Genomic DNA, 11,772 nt, shown 5'->3' with positions numbered 1-11,772 from the left:
CATTCTTTAGGTTTTCTCTTCTTTTGATTCCTTGTTTAATCGAGTTGGTTTATATAGATTAATTACTTACTTGTGTGGAACTTAGGATAATGTTTTATGGATGGTAAGCATGAATATGTGTATGGATTTAATATGTGTTATATGTATGATGATATTCAAATGAAATGAAAAGTGTGAATTAAGTATGATGTGAAAAGGATTCCACGGGAAAATCCTTATGGTTGTTATGTTGTGTTATGTATTGAGGTAGGGACTTTGAAATTAGGGGATGATTTTGACACTCTCAATAACTCCAATCTCAAGTAGGGAATTATCCTTCTGTCTTTAATTGTTCGTGTGTATGTTTGTTTTCTCTTTTGTAATGATCAATGGTGTGAGCTTAGGAGTGTCTCTGGTGAATAAGAACTAGCTAATGGCGGAGCTGAAGCTTAGAGTAGGACGTTTTGTCATTCCTTTTTTGTTTTGTAAAGTCTATATTATGTTGTTGATACAATGTAATATATTTCCTTGTAGTGTAAAACAATATATATATATATATATATATATATATATATATATATATATATATTATAGATTATTTATAGATAATTGTCATAACAGTTTATATGTTCTTCTTTGAACTGACTGTTTTGTTTTACAAAAGAATATGATTTATTTATAATAGTTGAATATTATGAAAATTAAGATGTTAGATTTTGATAATCAAACTATATTTAAGTTTCTCAAATTTCATTAGTCTATTTTCTTTCATGTATTTTACTACCATTTTTAAAATTTTATATTTTACTATTTAATATCTTTTTCGTCCATTTCACAATTATATTTATATTTTATTTTTAAAAAAAGTTAGGGATGAAATGATGGCATTCTTTAAAAGCCATCATCATTTCATTACAATGTGTAAAGTTAGAAAAACATAATAAGAAAATGTTCAAGACAAACTTATGATAAGAAAAGTTGTAAAATAAAAATAGTTGAATGATAAAATATCCAAATAAGTCCACTTTTAGCTAGTTTTAACTAATTTTTTTTTTACTTATTACTAATATTCATATCATGTTTTAGAATATTTTGATGGTTTTTTTATTGTTTTTGTTATTAAACTCCTTTTTTTCTATTTCTTTTATTTTTGTTGTTATTGAATGAGTCTTGTTTTTGTTATATGAGATTGTGAAATTAAAGATATGGTTTGTTTATGTTGTTGAAATATGGTTATTTACTATGCTATTGTGTTGTTGAATTTTGGTTAAAGTTAGAGTGAGTTGATGTACTTAGTCACTAATCATTTGAGCAAGTTAGTATTCAATCTAATATTTTAAACATGTTTTGAACCAATCACTAAGTTAGGAATACCAATTTGGTCAATTGAATAAGTCTCATATATAATCAGATCACAATTTTGAAAGATGCATATTTTGTAGTATAGCGTTGAGTGTCAGCTTCATCACTAAGCGAACCAAAATGCGAATGGTTCGACATTGAGCGGTGATAGGGCACTGAGCGAGAGAAGATGCGAAAGCTTTGGCGCTAAACTTTATACCTAGCATTGAGTGATCAATGTTGTGATTTTCTGATTCTTGTTTTTTTTAAATGGTTCATATGGATTCATTTCATATTTTATTGGAATTATGGGTTCTTCATGGATTGTAAATATAATGATGAGTATGGATGATATGTGATGTGAAGAATCTCAAGGAAAAATTCTATGTCTTGGTGATTATTAGCATGTACTTTATAGACCATAATTTAGAAAGGAGGTATTTTAATATTCTATCAACCATTTAACTCATGTAGAGATGAATGAGGTGTGGGAGAGAATGACAAGAGGTATTTATCCTAGACTTTTAGTCTTAGATGTGAAAGATTAACCTTTTGAATAGTAGGTAATAACCTCGTGTTTATAACCCTGCACAATATAAATATTATTACGAGTGCACACCTTTAGAGAAGTTCTATGTCAAAACATGTATTCAGAAAATTGAGTCTAAAGTCATTTATAGATATGTTATATGAGAGATACAATGTTATACATAATGATAAATCTATTCTATGATTTAAATTGTTAAAATGAGATTTTGTTTTCTTTTGAACATTACCCTTCCTTCTTTTCTTTTTTCTTTTTGTGTTGTTTATTTTTATTGCAATAATCATATATTTAATGTAAGTAGAAGATGAATCATGTGCATATATGTCATTAGTAGAAGTAGAGGATATCGTTGAATGATCTTTTACGTTTAAATTGAAATATTTTTATATAGTCAATTTTTTGATAGAATTATTTTAGTATTATGTAACCTTGTACGTGTGTTTATATAATTATTATTTTAGATAACTATATTAATATTTTATATATTTTATTTAGCTACGGAGAATAACCATAATTTTAATATTTAATTATTTTTATATTGATATTAAAATTAAAGTTATAAATATTATATTTTAATATGAATATTTCTTTTTATTTTCACATAATCGAGAAGTATCTCTCAAGTAAATTCATCGTCGTATTTTTTTATATGTTGTAAGATATTTTTTCTCTTTTCTTTATTTACATTTATTTTCTCCTTGGAGCAATCAGGATAAAAGAATCTTATTTTGTTAACAAACATTGTTTTTTTCCAAATGAATAATAAGATTTTAGGTTGTCACAATTAGTGTCATAGATTAAGATGTTAATTACATCCATTTTTTTCTATATTTAGTGTTGGCAAAAGCAAAATTGTGGGAAAAGTTCTTATATCTAAGAAAAAGAGAGGCAATGGCACATAAATCCAAAACATAGGTGTAATAGATGTAATGTATAGGTCCTAATAGTAGTAGACATAAAAAGTTTGATAACAGGGATGGTTGTGGGAATCCTAACACTCTTAGTAAGACCCACCATGTAAAACAAATACCCAAACATTAACGCAAACAGGTAGTGGGCACAATAACCTAGGATAAATTGGGCGTCAATATTGTATTCTAGACCACTTTCTTCATGTATTTTTATAATTTTTTTATGGTTCGGATTTGAAGAAAAAGTTCAATTGTTGGGATTTATGAAAAGAATTTGAGATAAAAAAAATTATGAAAGTTGATGAGGGATGATATAATGGATTTTATAAATTTGAAAAATGTTATAATTAGTAAAAAATATTATATATTGTTATGATTATTAAAATATATAAAATAAATTAATATAAAAATAATTTTCAAAAGTGTAAATTAGAATTAAAGTAATTTTTGAATTATATAGTTTAGAAGTTATAAGTATTTTTCTATTATGTAATTCAAAAGTTAAATAGTTTATGAATTTTGTAATTCAATAGTCATTTTCTAAAAAGAAAATAATTTTAGATTATACGATTTGAAATTTATTTTTAATTTTAAATTCTGTAATATGATTATTTTGACAAAAAGTGGTTTCCAGATTATATAATTTTAAAAAATTATGAATTATACAATAAAATTAAAAAATAAATTTTAAATTATACTGTCTAAAGAGACAAAGTGGGAAAAAAATATTTATGAGAGAACAGGACAAAGTTACAGAGGAGCCGAAAGAAGCTGTCCTATTACAGTGAGCATATGCAATGTACACAATAATGAAAAATCATAAACTTTTAACCTCGATTTGAATTATGCATATATGTTGATGTGACAGATGCAAATTCCTCAAATCTTTTGTTTTATGTTTGTGTTTTAGTCTTACTTCTAAACTTTATTTCATTTTTATATTTTCCTTAATGATATTATTAGATTTAGTTCTGGAATACCAATAACTTTAGTTTTTGAGTGATCTAACTAACAGTATACTATGTTTCATGACATCTGTACATTTTATAGATGTTTTTCTAAAATTGAAAGTTTGCTTTTTTTTAATGGAAGTTCAAATTAGGGTTATTTAGGAGTTTTTTACTTGAACCGAAATTCATATATGAGATTAGAGATGTGCTTATTATGCAGTTCGCGAAAGACCAAAACATCATTTAACTTTGAAAGAAACTCGAACAGTAAATGGTTGGAGTTGATCTTTTTCGAAAAGTAAGTTGATTTTTGTTTTCGTGGGAATAAAGGGAGAGATTGGGGATATAGGGTTTGACCATGTAGATAATTTACTTTCGAAATCATTGTTGTAGTGAAATGAAATCTAACAACGGAGGATTTGGTTGTACGAGAAAGAGCACTGGTTCGAGAATGTCGCAAACATGTAGATCCTCTTCACAGTTAGCATCAAAATTATATGGTTGTGTGAAAAAATTATTCTTGTTGAAGGAAAGTACTTTGAATAACAAAGGAAGATTATTTTTGAAATATAGAAATTGGACATTAAGTGAGAAAATGATTTACTTATAGTAATGAAGTTTTTATTAATTGTTTGTAATTTTTATTACAGAATAATTGACATTGTAACTACTTTGAATGGGTTGATGAAGGAGAATATGAAATTGAAGCAACCTTACAAAGAAAAAATGAAGAAGTTGAAATTTGTTTTGAAAAAGAAAAGGTTGTATTGAATCTAAGGAAGAAGAATGAGAAGTTGAAGAGGAAATTACAGAAACACAGAAGAGTTGGAAAAATTATAGTGTTGTTGTTTAACAATTATGTTTTTTTATTATGTTTTTGTTGAAGCTAAATTGCAATTAGTATTGTAGTATTGTGTTGTAGTAATAATGTTTTGATTGTAGGAGTGATGTTACTAAAACATTAAAATTGTACTTTATTGGTTAATCCTAGAACATTGTGTGCTTTTGAATATATTTATGCTTTTGATCTATTTTTTTCAGCAGCTCTTAAACACTTATAATATTGACTACATCAACCACAATGTGACTGTTAGAAATAAGGCAAGTTGGATGGAAATTGGAAATAATATCAACCATTTTGGCATCATGAGTGTCCAAGTTGTTTTCGTTTTGCTACATTTTTTATGAGCCCCATAGTAGAACTTATCTGTTATCGCTGACTTATTGGAGTTGAAACTTTGGCTTTTCAACTGGTTTTCCATAGCTTTATTCTTTTCCATCTATTCAAGATTGAGAATGACGAGTGGTTATTAGTAACACAAATAAAGGCAAGAAAAAACTGTACCTCACCAACAACATCTAAACATTTTTCTTCTTTATATTACAAGACATCAGTATTATGCTTAGCAGAAAAAAAAAGTGGATGAAATTTAAGGTAAAAGATTGAAACTTTGGAAGCCATGAATATGAGATGTGAATAAAAGAATTATTTGTTTAACGTATAGAGCTTTTGTACTTGGTTTTTAACATAATTGTGTTGCATATCATAACATTGATGATTATCTACTGTATTTTTCTATATATTTCACTAGTGCAGCGAAGGGAAACGACAATAATTATTTTTGATAATACGCTTCGGTTTTTGAACCGAGACATATACAGGCGAGACAAAAAGTTTGTCTCGGTTTGTAACCGAGGCAAAAAGGTGTAGGCTTTTACCTCGGTTCAAATGCAATTGATGCAATAAAGGTTGTTCCTCTTTTTTATTTTTATTTTTGTCAGACTTTTGGCATCGGTTGTTGGAGAATCAAGGTAGTAGAGATGGGTCTTTTGCCTCGGTTGTGGTTGAGCAAAGGCAGTAGAGGTGTTTTTTTCGTCAACCTTTCTACCTCGGTTGTGGCCAAAACTGATGCCATAAAGAGCTTTTTACTTCGGTTATGGTCACAACCGAGACATATTCTATTATTTTTTTAAAAAACAAGTTTGTTTCTGCAACAATCTCATATACAAAAACAAATCTGCATATTTTAAAATTCTCGAGAACAATCCAGAAGTATATATTTCAATGAAGATTATAATAAATCATAAATAAATTCAATGTACATAAAATTATAATCATAAATTAACTTAAAATCATAAATCAAACCAATGACAAAGTTAACCTAATCATATATATGCTAATATAAAACTTACTATATACTAATATCTACATACTATTATAGAGTTGAATTACATATTTTGCAAGTGATTTCCTTATGGATTTAAGGGGTTTTTCTGAAATTGGAGTAGTAGAATTGAATCTCTGCATAAGACAGATACAATGATTTCAATTAGTGTATATGAATTCTAAACTATAAAGAAAGAAAAAAATCAATAAAACCAAATATTACCATTTCCTTTCCACTTGTAACATGAGATATCAAATATTAAGTGATATGAGGAAAAAGAAAAAAGAGAGTTAGAAATGTTAAAAAGGGTTTTATATAAATAAGAATAGTGTAGTCAATTTAGAAATTAAAAATGAATATGGAGTATGAATTAGAGAAAAGGAAGGTGAAAGTAACATAGATTCCATTAAATTTGTAGTGTAGTGTTGGGCCTATGTCTATAGAGCTTTTCGGGTAATTTCCTCCTGTACCTCTATAACTTTCTTGCTGCACCTCCATAAAAGATTTTTCCTACTTGAACCTTTTCTAATTATCTGGAAGTCAAATATATTTGTGGATTGTATAATCTGGGAGCTAAGTGACTTGCAGATTATATAATTTTTAGGCCATATTTTGAGAAAAAATAACTTATAAATTGTACAATATAAAATTTATTTTTAATTTTAAATTGTATAAATTAGAAGTCATTTTTAATTTTCAGAATGTAAAATCTATAAGTCATGGTTTTCGAAAAAGAAAATAACTTTAAGGTGAAACATAAAAGTTATTTTTGATTTCTTAGATTTTAAAATATTTTTTTATTTGTATAATTTGTATATAAAAAAATTTAAATTATATAATCCAAAAAGAATAAAATGAAAAATAATTACAAGTATACAAAAAGAAAACTATGGGAATGCAGCAGGACGAAATTTCCAGGCTTCGGTTCCCTTATTGGGCCTGCAGTGCCCCAGGTTTCTTTTATGCAGTTTTAACTTTTACATAATACTTAATTAAGAAACAAAAATGTTTTTTAATTATATTAATTTTCTTTGATTCTGTTTTAACTTACAAATATTTTAAAAAATTATTATTTTTTAAATAAAAGTGTAGTTTGTTAAATAAAGAATATAGGGAAAGAGAGAGACTGCAGAAGTATTTTATATTGGTTCGAATCAAAAGATCCTACATTTACTTGTTAATTTTTTTATGGAGAAATTAACTAATTGTTAAGAAATGACTAGAACTTAAACTAAGGATGAAAGATGAATGACTTTCCAAGCAACAACAACACTTTCAAAATTTTATTTTTCTTAAAACTTATTCTTCTTTAATATTTTTTCAAATTTTAGCTATAATTCTTTGAAATCCTTTTTCAATTATCTATGAGCAATATCCAGTTTTTATAATTCATGCAATATTTATTGAAAAACATCATGCAATTCATTATAATTATAATCATAATTATTGCTAAATAAACTTACTTAGCTTTTGGATGATACATTGTTGACCATTAAGCACATGTTTGCTTGCTTATCAGAATCACATAAGCTTCAGGAGCTTGAATCATTATCCTCCTAAGCAATATAAGTTTTCTTCTTCTTGAAGAATTTGTTTTCTTTCTTTTCTTCACCCTTTTAATGTTTAGACAATATGCATTTATGTGCCATTTTTCTCTACAACCACAACATTTGTACTTTGAAAAAGATCCTTGTTTCTCATTCTTGTCAATTTTAAATTGTTCCTTACCTATGGATTTCATGAACTTGTTGAATTTTCTAATCATGTGACTCAAATTTTCATCATTTGAGTCTTCATCTTCCTTGGGGCTTTTGCACCTCTCAACTTCATATTTAAAGGACAGTTCTTTCTCTTTCCTTGGTCCTCTTCTTCCTTCAATCGTCCAAGTTCCATTTGATGTTCTCTCAACTTATCAAAGAGTGTCGCCATAGACATAGTGGTAATTCTTGTATAAAAAATTTCTTTCATGCACACTTTACATAATTTGTTCCTTCATGTGTCACTTTTATGACATCCCAACTTCTTGAGCACTTTTATATGATGTGATGGTATCATTAAACTTTATTGTCTAGAAGTTTGTTTTAATTCATATATTGAATTCTTTAATTTACACACAATGTTTTCCTTTTTTGTGGAAATAAAGCCTTTAGTTGGTCCATATAATTTTCTTCCTCTAAGTCACCATTTGAAAAGGCAACCTTTGCATGTATTTGGTGAAACTCTAAATCATCATGAACCACCAAAGTAAAAGAATTCTCAAAGAGTCTTTCTCAGAAATAGGAAAGAAGTTATCTTTGTAGTCAATGTCATCTTTTTAATATCTTTGGCAACCAATCTAGTCTTATTGCCTTTTGAGTTATGTTTGGTCTTAAAGAATCATCTACAACTACCTCTTTTTTAACTTTTAGGCAATTCAACTAGATCCCATACTTTAATTTCCATCCATTGACTTTAATTTTGATTTCATAAGATTCAACAACTTTTCTGAATTGTCACTTTCCATGACTTGTTTAAATGAGAGTAGATCCTCGTCAATACCGTTAACAATAACACGAAAAATCATCTATAAAGGTGATAAAATACCTTTCACCACTCCAAGATGGAATCTTAAAAGCTCTATAAGTGTGTATTGATCCTAAAAGTTCATTGCCTCCTGTAGAAAAATTCTTGGATATTTAATTGGTTTGTTTCCTTTAATGCAATCCAAATATATATCTCAATCATCAAAAATTTAATTTAGGTAAAATGTGATTTTTAACTAACATCGTTGTTCTTTTCTTGGACACCATAAATAAGAAAAATTATTATAATGCACTTTATTCTTACTACCAATGTAAGAACTTAGAAAATAAAGTATTAGAGTAGATAAATGTTTTAAAATAATGAGACCAAGTGTTTTAAAAAGTTAAAATAATTCAATAAAATAAATAAAAAATTTTAAACTCGTCTCATTACTTAAAACACAAACCATCTCTCTACAACTCTTTCTCATTTTGTTCTCACTTCGATGTTTCGTAGGTGTTTCTAGAAATTTCTTACGTTTCAAGCAATCGGTGAGACGCTCTTAGAGTTTGATAGTTTCTTGTGAGGTAAGGGAAGTTAGACTATGCTCTATATCACGTGTGTATTGTAAATTTAGTATCTCCATGAATGATAGATGATTTAAGTGAAATTTTCATGATTGTGTTAGAACTCTTTATGTATGGTTCAAATTATAGTATGTTGTTTGTATGCTTGGTATTGTATGGTTCTGATATATGAAGTTGTCATGGTTGTGTATAATGAAGTTGTAATGATGATGTGGAGTTAGTTGCAAGGCAAGGAGTAGAGAGTGGTTAAATCATTAGGTTCTAAGGTGAAAAAAAGGAGGTTTTGATAGGTAAGTTTGTGAAATAGGTTTGGAATTGGGAAATTTGATATTTCATGTCTAGAGATATGCTATTTGTGATTTTTTAATACCTTGAGTTAGTAAAAATCTAATAGGAAAAGTGAAATGAGTGAATTTGGTAATTTTAGAAGATTTTTAGTTGCAAATTAAGGGGTTTTAACATGTTGAGAAGAGTGGATTAGGTTGAGTTATAAGTCATTTTGGTCAAAAATGGAGGTTTTAATAGGGAACTTTAGAAGTAAGGGCCTAAAGGGAGCAACAATAATCTAGGACATATTGTAGGGTCATTTGAAACATGTTGACACCTTGAGTTAATAGAAATCTGATATGGAAATAGGTATGAGTTAATAGGGTGGTTTGGAAGGTTTCAAGTTCAGTCTTAAAGGTTTTGGCTAGTGAGCTTATAATCACTACTACAAAAACAACTTTTTAAGTCCCTTAGTTTAAGTCTGTTTTCAAAATAATAGACTTAATAAATGTGTGGTGATATTTTTGTAAATAAAAGTCCATATTTTAAATTTGTTAATCTCATGACAAACTTAAATTTTAGTTTTCATCTATTAAAATTCAAACAAACTTAAATTTTGTTTCTGTTGAGTTTTTTTACCAGAGTTAAATTAATATTTTAAGTCTTTTTTAATGAAAAGAGATCTTAGTTTTATATCTATTAGATCCATGTTTAACCTAAAAGATAACTTTTTTCTTCACATATCACATAACACTTCTCTCTCCATTTTCTTCACAAATCTCCTTGTCTTTGCCTCCAAGGGCATGTATGTCACAGCTGCTGCCTCGTAGGCCATGTCTCGCCACCCTGCGTTGTTGCCACCATGGCCTCTCGCATTGTCGTTGTCGCGCCGCCGTCGTCTCTCGCGTTGCCACATCGCCGCCTCTCGCGTTGTGCTGCCACAGCTGACTTCTCTTGCATTGTGTTATCATCGCTGCCTCTCACGTTACGATGCCACCGCTATCTCTCGCGTTGCGCTGCCACCACTGCCTCTCGCGTTGACGCTACCTCTCGCCGCTATCGTCGCTACCTTTCTTTTTAGGGTTTTAGATTTTAATCTTTCTGTTATAGTAATTTTTAGGGTTAAGAGAGGAGCGATACATGTGATGAGAGTAGGAGGATGTGCTAGCCTAGGTGCTCCAATATGGTCTGAGACATGGAACAAACTAACCTTGTGCGTGTGTGTGGTAGGATGATGCTTATCGGCAATGACTTTGCAGAACAATAGAGGCCACCACAAGTGCATGACCCACTATAACTCGACATTCATATTATATCTGGATGGTCAAGTCTAGGTCCATGACATGATTATGATGGTTAGTTTACTTTGTGTGAAATGTGATGTATGATAAAATTTTAATATTCGATGTTAGATTTTTATTTTATTTTTTTACATTAACTTACTCTCTTTGTGAGTTTTCTTTGTTTGATTATTCGTGTATGATTGGTTCTATGGATGATGATCATATAGTAGGTGTGAGCAAAAGGAGACGATTGTAGAACAAGCTCTAGGTAGAAATGACTCAAATATATAGATATCTTAGTATATATATTTTCTTTTGGTTTGGTTGTTTTAGAGAACTATAATTATAATTAGTTTTTGGATTAAAAAGTTGTATATAAAACTTGGCTTATAGTTATGTTTATATACCTATTACGAGACTTTATATTTTATTTCTATTAAGTGTTCTGTTTTATTGAATATATGATGTTTTCTAAATAATATATTATACTATTTAAATGGATGTTATACCAACTATAAATAATGCAAATTCAAATACACCTATATTGTGAAATATTCTCATTTCAATACAATTAATTTATTATTAATGACTGGACATATTATAAAGAATTAAAAAAATAATAATTTCAAATTAAATGAACTAAATATATATATAATTTTTTATATCTAGGTAAATTGTGATCCAAATTCAATTGCTCTTCTTTAATTCTGTATTTACAGTGTATGCTATCTCCATTATAAACATCATGGTGGCAAACAAAACATCAATATCAAATGAAATTTCAGTTTGGTGTGGTTTTGAGGGATTAATTCAGAACCTCTCAAACAATTGTGTTCTTCAATCCAATCTCAAAAATTTCCCTTTATCAATCATTCTTCCAACCACAAACTCCAACATTATGCTCCTGATGTTGACATCTAGGTACGCTAAAATCATTTATTTCCTTCACAATTCTCGTTCATAAAATGTGCGGAACATTCGTACAATTAATTAATTGTACTTACATACGCAATCTGAGACATGGTTCAAGAAATTTTAGGTTTTCAACCAATTATGGGCAAGAACTTTTTCTTCTTCTTCTTGTTTTTGCTGCGTTAGAGGTAAGAATTTATAGTTGAATACCCATAAGTTGTATCAGAAAACTTCCATAATTCTCAAATATTTAACCAAAATGTGGGATATATATCTCTCTTCTTTTACCCCAAAATGAGAAATTTATTCAGCAATTGAAGTTTTT

Source organism: Vigna angularis, chromosome 9 (assembly GCF_016808095.1).
Source record: "Vigna angularis cultivar LongXiaoDou No.4 chromosome 9, ASM1680809v1, whole genome shotgun sequence".
NCBI classification, from domain to species: Eukaryota; Viridiplantae; Streptophyta; class Magnoliopsida; order Fabales; family Fabaceae; genus Vigna; species Vigna angularis.
Note: the sequence above shows the minus strand (reverse complement) of the source record.